General features: G+C 39.9%; 1 long non-coding RNA gene, 3 other non-coding genes and 1 pseudogene across 4 annotated transcripts; 3 read left to right on the top strand and 2 right to left on the bottom strand.

Annotated features, from left to right (window-relative positions):
- The first annotated feature begins 440 nt into the window (after window positions 1–440).
- On the top strand, window positions 441–512 carry trnat-cgu (transfer RNA threonine (anticodon CGU)). The gene has a single exon. It is a non-coding gene; the product is annotated as a tRNA-Thr (tRNA).
- A 4852-nt stretch (window positions 513–5364) lies between these two features.
- On the bottom strand, window positions 5365–5436 carry trnaa-cgc (transfer RNA alanine (anticodon CGC)). The gene has a single exon. It is a non-coding gene; the product is annotated as a tRNA-Ala (tRNA).
- Window positions 5437–6978: 1542 nt separating this feature from the next.
- trnak-uuu (transfer RNA lysine (anticodon UUU)) lies at window positions 6979–7051 on the top strand. Its single transcript has one exon. It is a non-coding gene; the product is annotated as a tRNA-Lys (tRNA).
- A 3617-nt stretch (window positions 7052–10668) lies between these two features.
- On the top strand, window positions 10669–10787 carry LOC138218959 (5S ribosomal RNA; annotated as a pseudogene).
- A 1186-nt stretch (window positions 10788–11973) lies between these two features.
- On the bottom strand, window positions 11974–12823 carry LOC138242876 (uncharacterized). Its single transcript, XR_011191744.1, has 3 exons — window positions 12758–12823; window positions 12405–12514; window positions 11974–12178 (listed from the first exon to the last, which is right to left on the bottom strand). It is a non-coding gene; the product is annotated as an uncharacterized lncRNA (long non-coding RNA).
- Between the last annotated feature and the right edge of the window lie 3941 nt (window positions 12824–16764).

The raw sequence follows: 16764 nt of genomic DNA, 5'->3' as shown, positions 1-16764 counted from the left end.
TAAACTTGAATAAGACAAGAAGGCACACTGCACATCTGCGGAACATCAAGTCCGAGTTTACAGTAACACCAGAGATTGAAAGCGAAGTAGTTTTTTATTAAAGTTCAAGGAAACCTGAATATGTTTGCTAGAAGTATTTCAGAATCACAGTGAAATGTAGTACGATTGCTGCACAGATCTGCAGTCTGCAATTAGAATACGGTTTGTGCGTTGTATAAAATATACCATTCAAAACTTTTCTAAAACTGCAGAGATACATTTCGGAATGCGTCTTCCTGTAAAAATAAAATATCTATTTTATTTGACGGGCGCTATAAGCAGAGTCTGAAGCCAGCTCCACAGAAGAACTATATTCTTTACTTCTCCTGCCATTGCAATTTGCGCACAGATTTTTTTTTTCAAAATGTATTAGCCTTGATGGGAAAAAAAACTAAACTGTGTGCGCGGTGGCCAAGTGGTAAGGCATCGGTTTCGTAAACCGAAAAGCGCGGGTTCAAACCCCGTCCGTGCCTGGTTTGCGAGCCACGATATACCTTTATCTAAATCGTCAATTGTCTTGCAATGTAGAAATCTCTGTAATAATAAGAAAAGAAAAGTAGTTAATAATCCTTTGACAAAGTAACGGGCATCCTCCACTGCTTGTCAGGATGGCTGAGTTGTCTTAGGTGCCAGCCTCAAGAACTCAATCGTGTGTAGTGACAGTTGTTATTCACAACCCGGATTTCTATGGAAGCCCGTTTCCGCCAGGGAGTAAAAAAAAAACCCGCTATGGTATCTCAGAATTCCGACTTAGCAACTCAGAATTGCGACTTAGTAACTCAGAATTCCTACTTTATATCTCACATTTGCGACTTCGAAATAGCCCATATTTCAATGTCTGTCCTTTTGTTATTGTAACGGATTCGGGTTGTAGGGCTTGTGCCCTCGCAGCTCCCACCCTAGTTCGTGCCTCACTGCATTGGCTCGAACCCAGGTCTTGCCAGCTGAGCTAAAGAAGACCTTTTTTAAGTAAAAAAGGACATACAATGAGATACCATAGCGCGTTTTTGTATGTTGCTTATATAAGAACAGTTTCTTCAAAAGTTCTGTCAATTAACAGTGGAGAGCTACCCGATGTACGTTTTCATGAAAACTCTCTTTAAGGCGATTACAAGCATCTTGAGCAAATCTGCGTCATATTTTTTTAAAAAAAGTTTAGCTCAAGATGCAACAGGAGTATAAATGAATTCTCCCGCCCTACATTCCAAGATATGGAATCTTATTTTTCTTGAAGTGTCTGATGTTGGTCGTTATTGGAAATTGCCCGGTGATATCGACTCAGGTACTCAGTTGTTACGTGCTGTAATTCGATACATGCAAAGCATTTATATTCCCTCAAATTATTAATAAGGCCAATAATGTATTAAACATTACATGCCACTTTTTCTCTAGATGATGTTCACGATGGAACAGTGAGAAAGGCATGCCTAGATGTGCTTGAACCAGCACCTTACTATCGTTTTAGTCCCGACCTGACCGCACTGAGCAATGGTACGACAGAGACTCCAACAAGTCGGTTTTCTCCTTTTACAGTTTTTGGGAAAAAAATAATCTGCACTTTTAAGCAAGTATTTTATTTCAAATTTTGCAAAGTGTAAGTTTTTCTTGGAAAACGTTGTTTCAGAAAGAAACTGAGTTGACGGGAATAGCCCTGCCAGTAGAATATCGAACTTTTCATCTCAGCTAGTTCTTCTGTGGAACAGGCTTCAGAACTCTACGTACAACGCCTTTGATGTCATTTTATTTCTACAGCAGACGCATCCGGAATGTTTTTTTTTTTACTTTTTATTTGAACAACAAAATAGATTCAATATAAACAAGAGCACTTATAACATCAGTAGAATCGTCAAGGGTACATAAAATAATAAAATTACACTTTCTGAAAACGATTAAACTAGGTAAATCAAGATAAGGTCCGCACAGCTTTAATGTTCTTACATTTCGAAAGAGTCTGTAATTACCCTTTTTCGTCTATTTTGAACTATTCAAACTTAGGACTCGTACCAGACCATTTCACTCTACGTACAGTATATCTCTTTTCGTAACGAAAATGTATTTCCTGTCTTAGAAATGCTCTGGGCGGTATGTCTTGCACAACGTGGACTGCAGATCTGTGATATTGTCGAATTCGAGGGATCCAGCAATCATACTGGATTTGACTGGGATTCTGAAATGTCTCTTGCAAAGGTATTTGGGTTTGCTTGAACATTTAATAAAAAATTGATCTGAGACTTCCTAGCTTCCAGTCTATAATCTCACTGTAACTAAACTAGGATGTGATGTTTCGCAGATGTGCAGTGTGCCTTTACGCTTGGCATGTTCAATACTATTCGTTGCGTGAGCTCCTCACTGCGTGTCCTGTACTGTATTGTGATTTCGTCTTATCTACGAGGAGTACAGCGATTAGAACGCCTTGAACCTTTTTTTCGGTATATAAAAGAAAACGCTAAAGCACATACAAAGTAACTAACATTTCCTATATGTAGGTTTTCTGACTATGTCTCTACTTTCCTTAAATTCATTAGTGACAGGCGATTTCTTTCCGATATTTGTTCTGGCGCGGTTATTGATCCCATACTAAAGATTACTTTTATAAAGAACATATCACCTGCAAACTGGTATCGGGAAAGTTTTATAATATTACTTTTTATTTAAAAAAGTAAATTTATCATAACCTATATGATTTCTTACCAGCGTGGAGCTCGAATTCACAACCCCGAGATTAAGTGTTTGGTACTAGCTGCGCCACAGAAAAAAAATGAAATCTCTTATTTACATTAAATACTGCGGCTCCTGACCTTTTCTTCTCGTCAGAGAAGAGGTCTGGTCTCCAGATTATCAACTATAAGATCAGACCGTGCTCCTTTGTAAAGCAGTGTTGGCTCACATTGCTTATATGGGGCAACACATCAACTCGATGATCGCTGCTGTACACGCATGCCCCCCCTTCACTGAAATAACATAGACGAAGGAAACTCTCTTGTCTTGGGCTGCTGTCACCCGGATTCAAAGCGCGGGTATTGCGGTCACAGCACAAAGTACTGACCACTATACCATCTCGGCGAGCTGGGACAGACTATCTTAATTTTATTCAAATGCTCACAGTGTCTTTAATCTGAAGGATTCATATACCGTGCTCATGAGAAAGTCACAAACCTGTCATCTACACACTGTTCCCAGATACAGTACTTATAATGAAGTATATATTTTATTTCTTTCTACTCGTTGATAAGAAAAAAGTGAAATTATGTAATTAGGGATATGTCTTTTTTTCATGGGGAAAACTAGCCCGAGCAAATGTAAAGTTTAGAGTAGCGCTCAATAAAAATGATCAGATCCCAAAAGCGCTTCTTATGCGGATCAGTATATTCCGATACCACTGGTTCTGCAGAAGAAATAAGAAAAGCCGAACTCAAAGCACTGCGGTGCCATTACGGGTACTCTGTCTGCTGCTGCTTTAAGATCTACTCACACCGTGTTGCCATTAAGGCTACCTAGTTAAAAAAAAACTTATCGTCACCTTTTTGAACGTGATTATTAGACACCCGTTAAATCTCCACCGAGGTTTCTTGAGAGATCGTTCAGCGAGCGAGTAATAAAAAACTACTTTGCTTCCAACCTCTGCTGTCACTGTAAACTCGGACGTGATGTTCTGCAGATATGCAGTGTGCCTTTCCTCTTGTCGTATTCAAGAGTACTCACTGTGTGAGCTCCTCACTGCGTGTCCTGTACTCTACTGTGATTTAATTTAGATGATTACGTGGAGTAGAGTGACAAGATCTACTTGAACATTTTCGGTTTGTGAAATGAAACACTAAATACACTACTGTAAATACAAGTAATGGACATTTAAAATAACCACAGTACAGCTAGAAGAGTGAAAGATAAAAGACTACTTAGAATGACATTCACAATAGACTTAAGAACGGCACAGCCGCCCGAACAGCGACTTGAACCCTGGGCCCTCAGATTAAGAGTCTGATGCTCTACCGACTGAGCTATCCGGGCTCTGAAAAAAAACCGACACTGGCGGGATCCTGGCAAGTCACGTGTCTCTTGTGCCGAAGAGCAGGCATACCTGACCCGTCTGGAATGACCACTGACAGACTTTATCCAGAAGCGACGGCCACGCCCAGTAGAATGAGTGAGAAATACAGCATGACATGGGTAGTTAAGCGGCTCCTACAATCAATCTTTCCTCACATTACTGATTTTTTTCAATAGCATTTTGACCTTTTTTCACATTCAGATTTTTTTTCACATTTAATAAAATCTTTTAATCAACAACATTAAAAAGAAAACAAATGGAACATTTTTTGGAACAATTATTAAAAAAAAAAACTTTCAATGCCTTGGTTGTATACGTGTGCACACCCTTTATAAAGGGAGTTGCAACAGTGCTGAAATTTAAAGAGCATTTCCGTAGAGAAAACAGAATTTTTTCTGCCTTGATGTTAAGCTTAGGGAGCCTGTCTTTTAGAAACTCTATTTCTTAACACCCTGCACAGCCTCCCGACAGACTAACGAATATTTTTGGGAGAAATTGGCTCACACACCGGAAGACACTAACGTTTATTTATGTTAGAGTATGTGAATAACAGTTTAACCGAAAAAGTTTGTAATTGTGATTTTGTAAAAAATCAATAAATCGTCTATCAACAGTACGTGATTATTAAGAAATTGTTTTATTTCATAAACTATAAGACAATTAAGAGAGTTTATAGGTCATAAACGTGGCTTATGTTCTTTTAACTCTGGCGTTCAGGATCCAAACCCAGGTGCGGACGATTGTGTTTCTTGAATCTCTTGTAATCATCAAAAGTCGATGTGTAGTCCTTCAGTACTTTCTCGAGTTGTGCCATGGATATTTTATACGATCAATACTTGTCATGCTCTTTTGCATTTTCCTTAAACGGAAAAAGTTCAAAGTGTGTTTATGGCTGTGCTTAACATTTACACGAGAGCAGTACAGGACACGCAGTGAGGAGTTCGTGAAGCTTTCAGTTTAGTGCGGAGTTCAGAAGGAGGATTCGCTCGCTGAATAATCTCTCAGGAAATCCCGGGCGAGATTCAACAGGTGTTTTCTGCAACAGCCACGACAAGTGTGAAGCAATCTCTGAATTTTCTGAATTTGAACTAAATTATTAGTTCAAATAATTTAAGGTTTAACAGAACTAAATGAGGTACATTTAAAACAGCAGCGCAACTCTGCAGCAAGTCGAGTGTGCCTGCATTTAGTTATCTAAACCTGGCTCTCTCTGAACACAAGCAAAGAGTTCTCACTCAACAGAAGATTGCGATGTAAGTAATGTAATACAAAGCACCTGGAGATATCAGGGATTGAACCAGGGACCTCATACATGCGAAGCATGCGCTCTACCACTGAGCTACATCCCCGATGGCAAAGGTAATGGAACAGACTTGTCCAGATGCTCACTGATCACAATCCACCACTCACTCCAGTTTCCCACTTTCGCGTTTCCTCTACTACAGAGTAAATTAATGGGAATGAAGAAATAAGGAAGGAAAAATAATCGCATTGAAGCTTCAAGAGACTGGGAACAAATCAATCTATTATTTTTGTATCCAGTCACACGTGCGACGGTGGTTAATTCCCAGACGGGGGAGTGCTTTTTTTCTGCCTCATTACTCGACTGTCTTTCAATTCTGTTTTATTTGAAAGCTTTTTGCATCTTTTAAGTGCTCTTGATTAAACTATGCATAGAAAAACAGCACTACTGATGATTTTCATGGACCGATGCACACTTGTTCTGTACATCTCGAGTGATAAAGCCCAGTCTGCAAATATTGTAGAAGAAAATAAAAGGGTGAAACAACGCCCCAACCACAGGAATGGTAATAGGAAGGATCGTGTTCTTATTTGATAAGTCCTTTTGAGATGTCTTGGCAATGCACACAGTCGTTAGAGCTGAAAAATTTACTTTTAGTGGTGTTTTTAAACAAAGATGGAACATGTTATTTCTATACCAGGAAGAAAGGAGCAGACTTTAACTTTAAGAGGCAAAAACGACACCTTATCAAAGCTAATATTAATTAAAATGACATCACAACAAATGAGTGGAGCCTTCAGTGAATAAAATTAGTTTTCATTGGACGTGTGTGTCTCCATGACTTTGTAGGTGAGAGAGAGGATTGTGCTAATTTGCAGGTGCTTCTCGGAAGTGCGTTGGTGGTACAGGCGCCTTCCAAATAATTGAGTCGGGTATGAATCCCAGTCAGTACAAACACAAGTCTTTTCAAGATAATTTATGGTCAGCTAATATCTTTTGAAACACTACAACAGGTAACACCCCGTGTGAAACATCATAAACATCTGTTAAAGCCTGAGTTTTACATACTCTAACGTAAATAAACGTTAGTGTTTTCCGGTGTGTGAGCCAATTTCTCCAAAAAAATATTTGTTAGTCTGCCGGGAGGCTGTGCAAGGTGTTAAAAAATAGAATTTCTAAAAGATAGGCTCCCTAAGCTTAACATCAAGGCAGAAAAAATGCTGTTTTCTCTACAGAAATGCTCTTTAAATTTCAGCACTGTTGCAACTCCCTTTATAAAGGGTGTGCACACGTATACAACCAAGGCATTGAAAGTTTTTTTTTTAATTATTGTTCCAAAAAAATGTTCCATTTGTTTTCTTTTTAATGTTGTTGATTAAAAGGTTTTATTAAATGTGAAAAAAATCTGAATGTGAAAAAAGGTCAAAATGCTATTGAAAAAAATCAGTAATGTGAGGAAAGATGGATTGTAGGAGCCGCTTAACTACTCATATCGTGCTGTATTTCTCACTCATTCTACTGGGAGTGGTGCCGTCGCTTCTGGTTAAAGTCTGTCAGTGGTCATTCCAGACAGGTCAGGTATGACTGCTCTTCGGCACAAGAGACACGTGACTTGCCAGGATCCCGAGAGTGTCGCCTTTTTTTCAGAGCCCGGATAGCTCAGTCGGTAGAGCATCAGACTTTTAATCTGAGGGCCCAGGGTTCAAGTCCCTGTTCGGGCGGCTGTGCCGTTCTTAAGTCTATTGTGAATGTCATTCTAAGTAGTCTTTTATCTTTCACTCTTCTAGCTGTACTGTGGTTATTTTAAATGTCCATTACTTGTATTTACAGTAGTGTATTTAGTGTTTCATTTCACAAACCGAAAATGTTCAAGTAGATCTTGTCACTCTACTCCACGTAATCATCTAAATTAAATCACAGTAGAGTACAGAACACGCAGCGAGGAGCTCACACAGTGAGTACTCTTGAATACGACAAGAGGAAAGGCACACTGCATATCATCACGTCCGAGTTTACAGAGACAGCAGAGGTTGGAAGCAAAGTAGTTTTTTTTATTACTCGCTCGCTGAACGATCTCTCAAGAAACCTCGGTGGAGATTTAACGGGTGTCTAATAATCACGTTCAAAAAGGTGACGATAAGTTTTTTTTAACTAGGTAGCCTTAATGGCAACACGGTGTGAGTAGATCTTAAAGCAGCAGCAGACAGAGTACCCGTAATGCCACCGCAGTGCTTTGAGTTCGGCTTTTCTTATTTCTTCTGCAGAACCAGTGGTATCGGAATATACTGATGCGCATAAGAAGCGCTTTTGGGTTCTGATCATTTTTATTGAGCGCTACTCTAAACTTTACATTTGCTCGGGCTAGTTTTCCCCATGAAAAAAAAACATATCCCTAATAACACAAGTCCAAAACCAAGTATAAAGTCCAAAACCAGAAGATCCATCAGAGCAAGAATTAAAAACCACGAAGGCCGGGTCGGAACCGGCGGACGGGGAACAGGAACGGGAACCGAGGTTAAAACCTTAACGGGACCAGGCGCTTCCAGGTCCCGGACTCGCACGATATGGAAATCAGATGCAGAGATAGATGAGCGTCAGCGCCTGGCTTTTAAGGTGGGCTGGGAATGGGAAACAGGTGCACAGAATAAAGTCTTAAGTGAAAGAGCTGGAGCACCCTTAAGGAGGGGGAACTAATATCGTGACATGTGCTCTAGGAACCCTGCAGGGGGCGGTGCAGCGGTGGAGCATGCCTGACCCTCGGCTGAGTGGTCATCTGGAGCACCTGAGTGATCTGGGATTGTTATCCCATTCTCACTGTTCAGGTCCACCCTGCACACCTCCTGATTGAGGAATCCCTCTATCGGGATGTTTACAACCGTTCGCTGGGGGTAGGTGTAGGACACCTGCTCGCTCCCCCCTTCCCTCGCTAAGGGTTCAGGGAGCTGCCCCAGCAGTGGGATAGCTAGTTCACTGCCTTCGAACTCGCTATCACCCACCAGGCCCATGTCAGTGCGGGCGGGGATTCTGACACCCCCCTTTGCGATGTCCTGCACTGGCAGGCGGGTGACTTGACCATCCAGCTCCAGTCTGGCTGAACCACTGTTGGTCAGACTCAGACTGACAGACTGAGCTGGTGGCTGTAAGAAAACCGGGTCGGCTTTCATTCCCTGTCCCTTCTGGGGGACTGGGTGTGTTGGCAACCCTGCCGTTGAGGCAGGAACAATCAGGTCAGTCTCACTCAATACCTGGTAGTTGTGAGAAATAATGTTACCTGACTGCAGGTTCCCTGGGTCACAGCAGAGGGAATCGGCATCTGGGATCAGGTGTGTCCACAGCGCAGTAGTCTCAGCGTCCAGCTGGACCTCCTGTCTAACCTGTGAATGTTGCACCAGGGGCACCTGGCGGTGGCCCTGTGACAGCTGCTCAAGCAGATCCTCACTAATAGAGGACCTCTCAGGGCTAAGGGTGAGGGCTACATCGCCAACCTGCTCTCCTGCCATCTGGATCCCTTCCACCACTGCAGGGTGGTGTTCCTGACCCCTCTTGGGTTCCAGGGTGCACAGGGAAAGCTCCTTTTCATCGCCAGGTGGGGAGATCTGCTCCTCTTTAGGGATGTAAAAGGGGTGTGCTTTACCTGGTGGATCAGGCGGCTGCTTGGAGCACCGCTCCTGTGGCATGGAGGCTGTTGGGACCTTGGCCGGGACACGACTTCCCTGTACATCTGGGAAACAAGGAAATAATTCATTTCTTGTCCAGAGGGAACAGAAGGAATCTCCACATAGGCTTCTGTGTTCGGTGGGCACTGTGTGAGCACAGTCTGCCTTTTGGACCCCCTTTCCTTCTGTACAGAAGGCTTAGGAGCCTTGACCTGTTCCCACACCTTGCCTTTCTGGTGATCCACCAACAGTTCCTCCCTGAGTCGCATGCCCTTTTCTTTTTCTACCCGTTTGAGCTTGCCGTATGACATCAAACACCTTTCAACCTCAGTGTCAATCAATGTCTCACTGGGTAAGACATCTCCCATGGCAGCCTCGAGGTAAAAGCTTCCTGCTTTTCCTCTGTGTTTTACTGCCTGCTCTGTGACTTCAGGGGTGGAGTCAGCACTCACTTGGGAGTGGCTGAATTCATCCAGGCAGGAACCCTTCCGCTCAATCAGATAGACTGAGGGAGGGAGAGGGGGCGGGTCTCCGCCTCCTCCAGTGGAGAGTATCAGCTCATTCACGCTTCCGGCAGCCTTGGGGAGCGGTTGTCCCTGTCCTAATAAAGCTTGTTCAAGCCTGGCCAGGCGGGCGGCTACTGAATCTTTTTGTTCAGCTTTTTCTAGCCCTTTCCCTCCCCCGGTGTTCTCATGGCACTTAGGATGCTGGGTGCGGTCCTGCGTGCCTGCTTTGGAACGGGGATTAGCCAGCTCAGGAGCCTGTGCTCCTTCGAGCAGGGGGGAATTAACCCTGCTGGCTCTGACGGCGAATACAGTTGCTTTAGCAGCTTTTTGCTCAGAGCGACTTTGGACATCATACTCCCATTCGGGCTTTCTGCACGAATCTCTTAATATCAGTCATTTTCATGGTCTGTGCATCTGTATGCATTAAGATCATCTTTCTGACTGACGGGTGGAGATTCGCGATGAATAAACCCTTGAAATGTGTGTTCTCCTCGCAACCCTCATCATTTCGTCCTGCAAAATAAGTTCATCTAAGTCTCTCGTAATATTCGCGGGGGGACTCTGCTCTCTCGTGCTTAATGTTAAGGGCGGCGGCTATCGCAGCTGTCGGGTCAATAAACGCACTGTATTCCTCGATAAGTGCATGACAAAGCTGTTCAAAGTCATTACAGACTTCTTTCATCTGCCTAGCCATCCACTCATGTACAGCTCTGCTGGTAGTTTTCCTGACCAGAAACACTTTCTCCTGTTCTGTGGCGTTTGGCAGGTACTGCAGGTTATACCTGAGGTCCTGAATATAACTCTCGATATTATTCTCTGACACTGCAGGGTCAAATCTCTCCATGTCCTTTGCTAGCTCTCTCACAGAATGGAGGTTTAGTCTCCTAACTTCTCTGCTGATGGAGATATGGCGGAGATCGTGGTCAGACTTGTCGCTGCTAGAGAGAATGCTTACTAGCGACTCGAATTCAGACCTTTTAGTAACCATCGTTAAACTTAAAAGAGTATTACTTTTAAGTACGAAATCACAGTTTTACCACAGAAAACCACAAGATCAAGTATGCAATCAACCCGGTAGATCGCAAAAAATCACAAAACAATCAAAAAAAGCAGCGTCGTAAAAGAAGTGACGGAGCTGTCCTCTCTATAAGAAGGGTGCCAGTGAGCCCTATTCTCGCTTACGGCTACACCCCCTTGAGCATGCCTGATTTCGTTTGATCTCGGAAGCTAAGCAGGGACGGGCCTGGTTAGTTCTTGGATGGGAGACTGGCTGGGAATACCAGGTGCTGTAAGCTCTTAAGCGCAGGAGGTGCATTGTCCCTGCTCGCTCGCTCATTCCCCTGTTCATGTGTGCAGTGCGGCTTTTCCGTCTGTTCATTTGTCAGCTTTGGCGAGACATGGGTGCTTGTGTATTAGCGTGAGCATTTTTTATTCTGATCATGAACAGTTTTACAAGTCCGCAAAGGATCGAGAAAAGGTTTATCGCCAGCTGAAAAGAGACACAGCGCTTCGGCTGTGGAGACTTGTTCGGCTGGCGTTCTGGGAGTCGCGTTTTTCAGAATTGTATTGAGATCGTTTTCCACGGAGCTCAGGTGTCAAAGCACAGCAGCAGCTATCCACAGCGATCCTCTATAGCGCCCTTTCTCCCGCAGCTCCGTCCTTATTGGAAGGAAGCAAGAGTGAAAGACTGAAGTGAAACAGAGCGGAGGCGAAGGCAGTGAAGAGAGAGAACGTGGGAAGAAGAGAAAAACGCAAGGGAAAAAAAGCAGCATCGTAAAAGACGTGACGGAGCTGTCCTCTCTATTATACGGATAACTTTAGAGGTCTATTATACATATGTGGTTAGAGCTCTATTATACGGGTAACTTTAGAGGTCTATTATATGTATATGGTTAGAGTTCTATTATACGGATAACTTTAGAGGACTATTATACATACATGGTTAGAGGTCTATTATACGGATAACTTTAGAGGACTATTATACGTGTATGGTTAGAGGTCTGTTATACGGATAACTTTAGAGGACTATTATACATACATGGTTAGAGTTCTATTATACGGATAACTTTAGAGGACTATTATACATACATGGTTAGAGGTCTATTATACGGATAACTTTAGAGGTCTATTATACGTATATGGTTAGAGGTCTATTATACATCAGATAGGTTTTGTAGGTGTAGAAACAAGTAAACCAAGCCAATGATTTGGTTTAGAAATTTATTCTGAAAATACACATTCACACCTGAAAAATATGTATTTCAAATTATACATTGTATACAATCAATCAACAATCAACATATGGGCAATAATCATAAAAAACACAACTAGTCTTAAACTTCAGCTACAAATTCTGGTAACATGGCAATATACAGTATAGTAATGACAAACACAAACTAATTACATTAACACACTAACTCAAAACCACATTTTGATTCAAATATAAATTTTAAAATGTACAACTTCTATATTTCCAAGGAAAAAAAAATATTACAATTGAAGTTAAGACGATTTTTGTCCACCATTTGCAAACCCTGTCTTATTGTCCTAACAGGACCAGAAACCTATTATTTTCAGTGTCCAGATCTCCTGGCCCCCTGCCTTGCATATGCATTCTTCAAGTAACGCATTGCGTGCTCCTTTATTTCTTTTTCTGTCGATGTAGGGTGGGACTTCAGCACCGCAGCTAGGAGAAAATTATATAATATTACTACTCAAATAAATGATGATTAATATCTTCTTGAGTATAACCTCAAAAATGAACCAATAAGGTTTACTAAGCTCAAAGCTGAAATAAACGGATAAAATTTGGCTTGCATCATAGCGATTGAGCAATAAAGTCTGTCCTAATTAAAGAGTACCCTGTCCTAATTAAAGAGTAAGTTTGAAAGTACAACATAGAATAGAAGTACCTTTAATTACTCTATAAAGATTTGTGTCTCCCAGGCCCCTCTTTTGTTGTTTATCTTTTCGGTTTGTGCCAGCGAAGTTGAATTCTGTCATCAGTTCATTTGTCATAAGTCTGAAAACCAAATTCAGACATTTAGTTTAGACTTTTTTTCCACTCAACATTTATTTACTCAAATATTTAGGATCAAATGTAGTACTGTAATCCTTTTTTTGCAATTTTGCAGTTTGCAGTTTTACACCTTGCACATTCAGTGGTTAACACATAGGTATCTATAAGCTCAATTCTGTGGATATGTTCACTTGATCAAAGTAAAAATGTAATGTAAAAACATTTTAAAAAAACAATAAGCAATACCTTGACAAGACTGTGAACACACTCTCTCTAACATCACTGCCGCCTACTCTCTGAAGTTGGTTTATCTGGAAATAATATTATATTACCAATAATATTAGAAGCTACTAGATCTTCATTAATCAACTAATCAGACATACCCATTACACATGACCATTCAATGAAACAAACACATTTTCACATATTAACTGCACTTTTTTGCAGTATTTTCACAGTCTATAAATACAAAGTGACCATTTTTCAAAGTAAAAAAAATTGTAGTAACTTTTTAGAACATGAAAACACTTTATTTTGCCATTAAAGGATAAGCAAGATTATACATTATAAACTAAAAATATGAACGTATGCCAGAGATGGATCATATTAATCAGATGTAGGCTATAAAATTATGACCTATCTGAAACCTAAAACATTAGTAGTGAATATTTTCTACACCACAGTGAGAATATAATATCGTACCAGCAGGTTTTGATTGTCCATGCTGTCAAGTGCTTGCTCGTATGCACAGAACTCTCCCATTGTGGTCAGCCTCCTGATGTGGAATTGGGAGTCCACCGGTTCTGTGGACCTACCCAAACGCCTCAATTCATCCCTCATCTCTATCAGGAGGCCCAATACCTGCTTCTGAAACTCTGAAATTATTTATATTTTATATCAGCATTTAAAAGGAATTAGGTTAGGAGTTTCTTACACTATTGTCACATTAGCATTACTGTAGTGTTGCTACATGCAATTAATAATCTTAAAATGTAAAAATTCCCACATCTGTAGTTTATTTTAACTGTACTTACTTCCTTTTGAAAGAGGATATCTCTCTCTCTTCTCTTCTGATCTGGACGTGGTCTTCTTCCTGGGAGACTCTGAAAAGAATTCAGTTATGGAAAACATTTACTTTATCACACAACTCAATATTTCAATTTAGTCATTTAGTTTGTCATTGAACTAGGATTCTATAAACAATGTCAATTAAACTCCATTGGTGTATTTATTTTAAAAAATAGCTTCAATTTTGAATATGTTTGTGTCGTTTGTAGCATTGTGGTAAAACACATCATATTTTTATATTGTGTATGAGCCTACACATAATTAAAATACATTCTGTGTAAAACTATAATATGGGTAGTTTTATTTATTACTTTATACAATAAAAAATACATACTTTTTGACAGTCTTCCAGGATCATTTCTGCCATCTGGCCAATCCTGGTTTGATACTAGAAACTAAAAAGTTAACAATAATCTCATACCTATCAAATGCAGAGGGATCATAAACTATTCTTAAATTTAATAATTTAATAAATATGATACAAGTAATGTACTATTGTCTACAAAGCCTTGTGTTAAAACATTTATAAAGCCATTATTTCCTCAGCTGATCGAGATGAGGGAGAAGGCGAGGGTGAGTGCGAAGCTGAGGAGGCATGGTGACTCTGGGGTTCAGTTGAAGACTTTGGTCTTATAACTTGCTTAGGGCTTCGAACTTTGCGTGGTGAGGTCACAATTTGGACTACCTGGGCTGTTAATATAATATTGCAGATTAACTTAATATTTAAGTATGGACGTAAAATTTTCACAAGTCCAATAATCTTTTAATATAATTCGCTTATGGTAGACAGTTCTCCAGACTTAGGAAAGTATAGTGACATAACCTCAGACGTAATAAAAAAATTAACTTGTGAATTTCATAGAGTAATTAGATGTAGGCAAAAAATGTAGTAATAACTTCAGGAATGTTGAAGCCAGAACTTAGCACCGTTTTTTTTCCTTGGGGAGGTTCTCACCTTTGATTGTTGGGCTTCAATAACATAAAGAATAGTGTTAACTTGTCTTTAAATATGATTGATGATGATTATCTTCTAAGGACATTAAGAAAACATTTTAACTTTGATTGCAATAACCTACCTTTAAGCGTACTTGAACAGCTGAGTGAGGTTTGGGAGACTCTCTTCCTAGGAGAGAACCTCAGTTTGGGGGGTAGCACTGGCAGCTTCAGTGGCTTCTTCTTTTCTAAACAGAAAAGATATGGCAGTAAAATATTTCATATCAAATTAAATTATTTAATCAACTTGATCTGTAACTTTTTACAATAAATTAATTTCCTTTATTTTGGGAACTTTGAAGGCAGAGAAATGGACGTACTTGGAGTACCAGGATCAGAATCAAAGTCTGTAATATAATAGAAAATTATAATATTTCAATATAATACTGAAAACTAGTTTAACATAGCTAACCAAAATTCTTAGCAATTTCCATGATCAACAAATCTGATAAGATTTTTAACATTTTCATACAGAAACCTTTCAAAATGACTTATTTTAAAGGGTTGTAAAAAAATCAATAACAAGGTACAAGCTAAATGAGGCATCAGTTGATATTAATAACTGGTTAAAAATATAGCTATTGAGATTGTTACTTTTACATACCATCAACGTAATCGGAGAACACCCGCTTCTTACTTTTGCGTTTTGGATTGGGTGTCTCATCCTCGTCTTCACCATCTGTAACAGAGGTGGTTAAATCAAAGTGATCACACTCTGATTTCTTGTCTACAAACAATTATATTTACATTATGTATGATCAAATATGAAAAAGGTATTGTTGCACTAATACATGTACATAGACAGTTACTGTAAATATTCAATCGGAATTTATAAGAATTAACAGGAATTTGCTCTTTTTTTCAAAGAAAGCTATACCTGATGTTTGTTTAACTTTAATGACCTTGAAGGTAACCCAAGTATCTTTATTAGGGTTGGCCTTCTCTTGTGGCCTGCTTTGGATCATTCGGCCACCACACAAACTCTCTTCGGGCATCCACCCAGTTTGAGGGCAGGACTCCCTCAACCTCCCCCTCCTGCTCTATCCAAACAGCGCGTGTCCACATCACCTGAAACAGACATACACATTTTAATTTTGAGTCTTAATTCAGATTGTGGTGCTGATTACTACACTTGTGTTCGCTTATAATGATTATACTCAATAAAAACACATAATTCAATAATAAACATTCTGCTTTATGTATATATTTGTAGTTAGATGGTATTCACTACATGCAATTCCTAACAAACTTTAAAATTTAAACTTAACCATGAGAAAAAAACAGACAGAAGCATCCTGTGTGAATAAATGTTGCAACTTCTTCATGGAACAGGATTATGTTCTATGCCATGTAGAAGAGGGAAAAGGACATAACCAGCACCATATGGGAGACACGCTACTTTTCTTTTCTTGGAAAAATGTCTTTTATGTAAACCATGTTTGCTATTAATTCATTTAGGGCTAAAATACGTTCATTGTCTTCCAATTGAGTCGAGTTGACATTGGAAGCTTGCCACGCCCGGACTGTTACACCAACGCATTAGCATGTTAAAGCGATTTCATTGAGGAGCCTAGCTACTAGTTAACACTGTACTTCCTACTTTGAAAATACCTGTGAAACCGGTTTAATTCGTCACAGCCAGCACTCCGGCAGAGAGGGGGGTTGTACTCGTTAATGTCCGATGACATACAAGTGGAAAGATTACAGATTTTAATCGTCTTTTTTCTGAACCAGGGGAAATCTGATCATGTTTCTCTATAACAATAATAAAAAACTTTATTTTACATTATTTTACATATCCCGCTTACACATGGCACGACTTTAATAAATCTATTCTTTATTAATACTAAATAAATAATACTAAAGATACTACAGCAAAGAGGTCACTTGATTTTTGGAATAATTCCAAATAGCACAATGATTCACTGGCATCCCTGAAGTCTGTTTAGTCCATAATCTTCTAAATACAATCAAAAAGCAATTATAAGAATTATACCATCCTATTTCTTTGTGATGTCCTGTAAAAACTAAACCTATTTTTATAAGGCTTTTACTCAAAAGATTTCCAAACACACAAAGCATTTGTGAAGTACTATAGTATTACTAAAGGTTACTGGTACAACATCAATCATTAAAGCTTAACAATAAAGTTTAGATTGCCGACTATGGACTAACTACATTAATTAACTGCA

This window comes from Lepisosteus oculatus, chromosome 14 (assembly GCF_040954835.1).
Source record: "Lepisosteus oculatus isolate fLepOcu1 chromosome 14, fLepOcu1.hap2, whole genome shotgun sequence".
Classification (NCBI taxonomy): domain Eukaryota; kingdom Metazoa; phylum Chordata; class Actinopteri; order Semionotiformes; family Lepisosteidae; genus Lepisosteus; species Lepisosteus oculatus.
The sequence above is the reverse complement of the archived record's forward strand: the minus strand, read 5'-3'. Positions and strand labels throughout refer to the sequence as shown.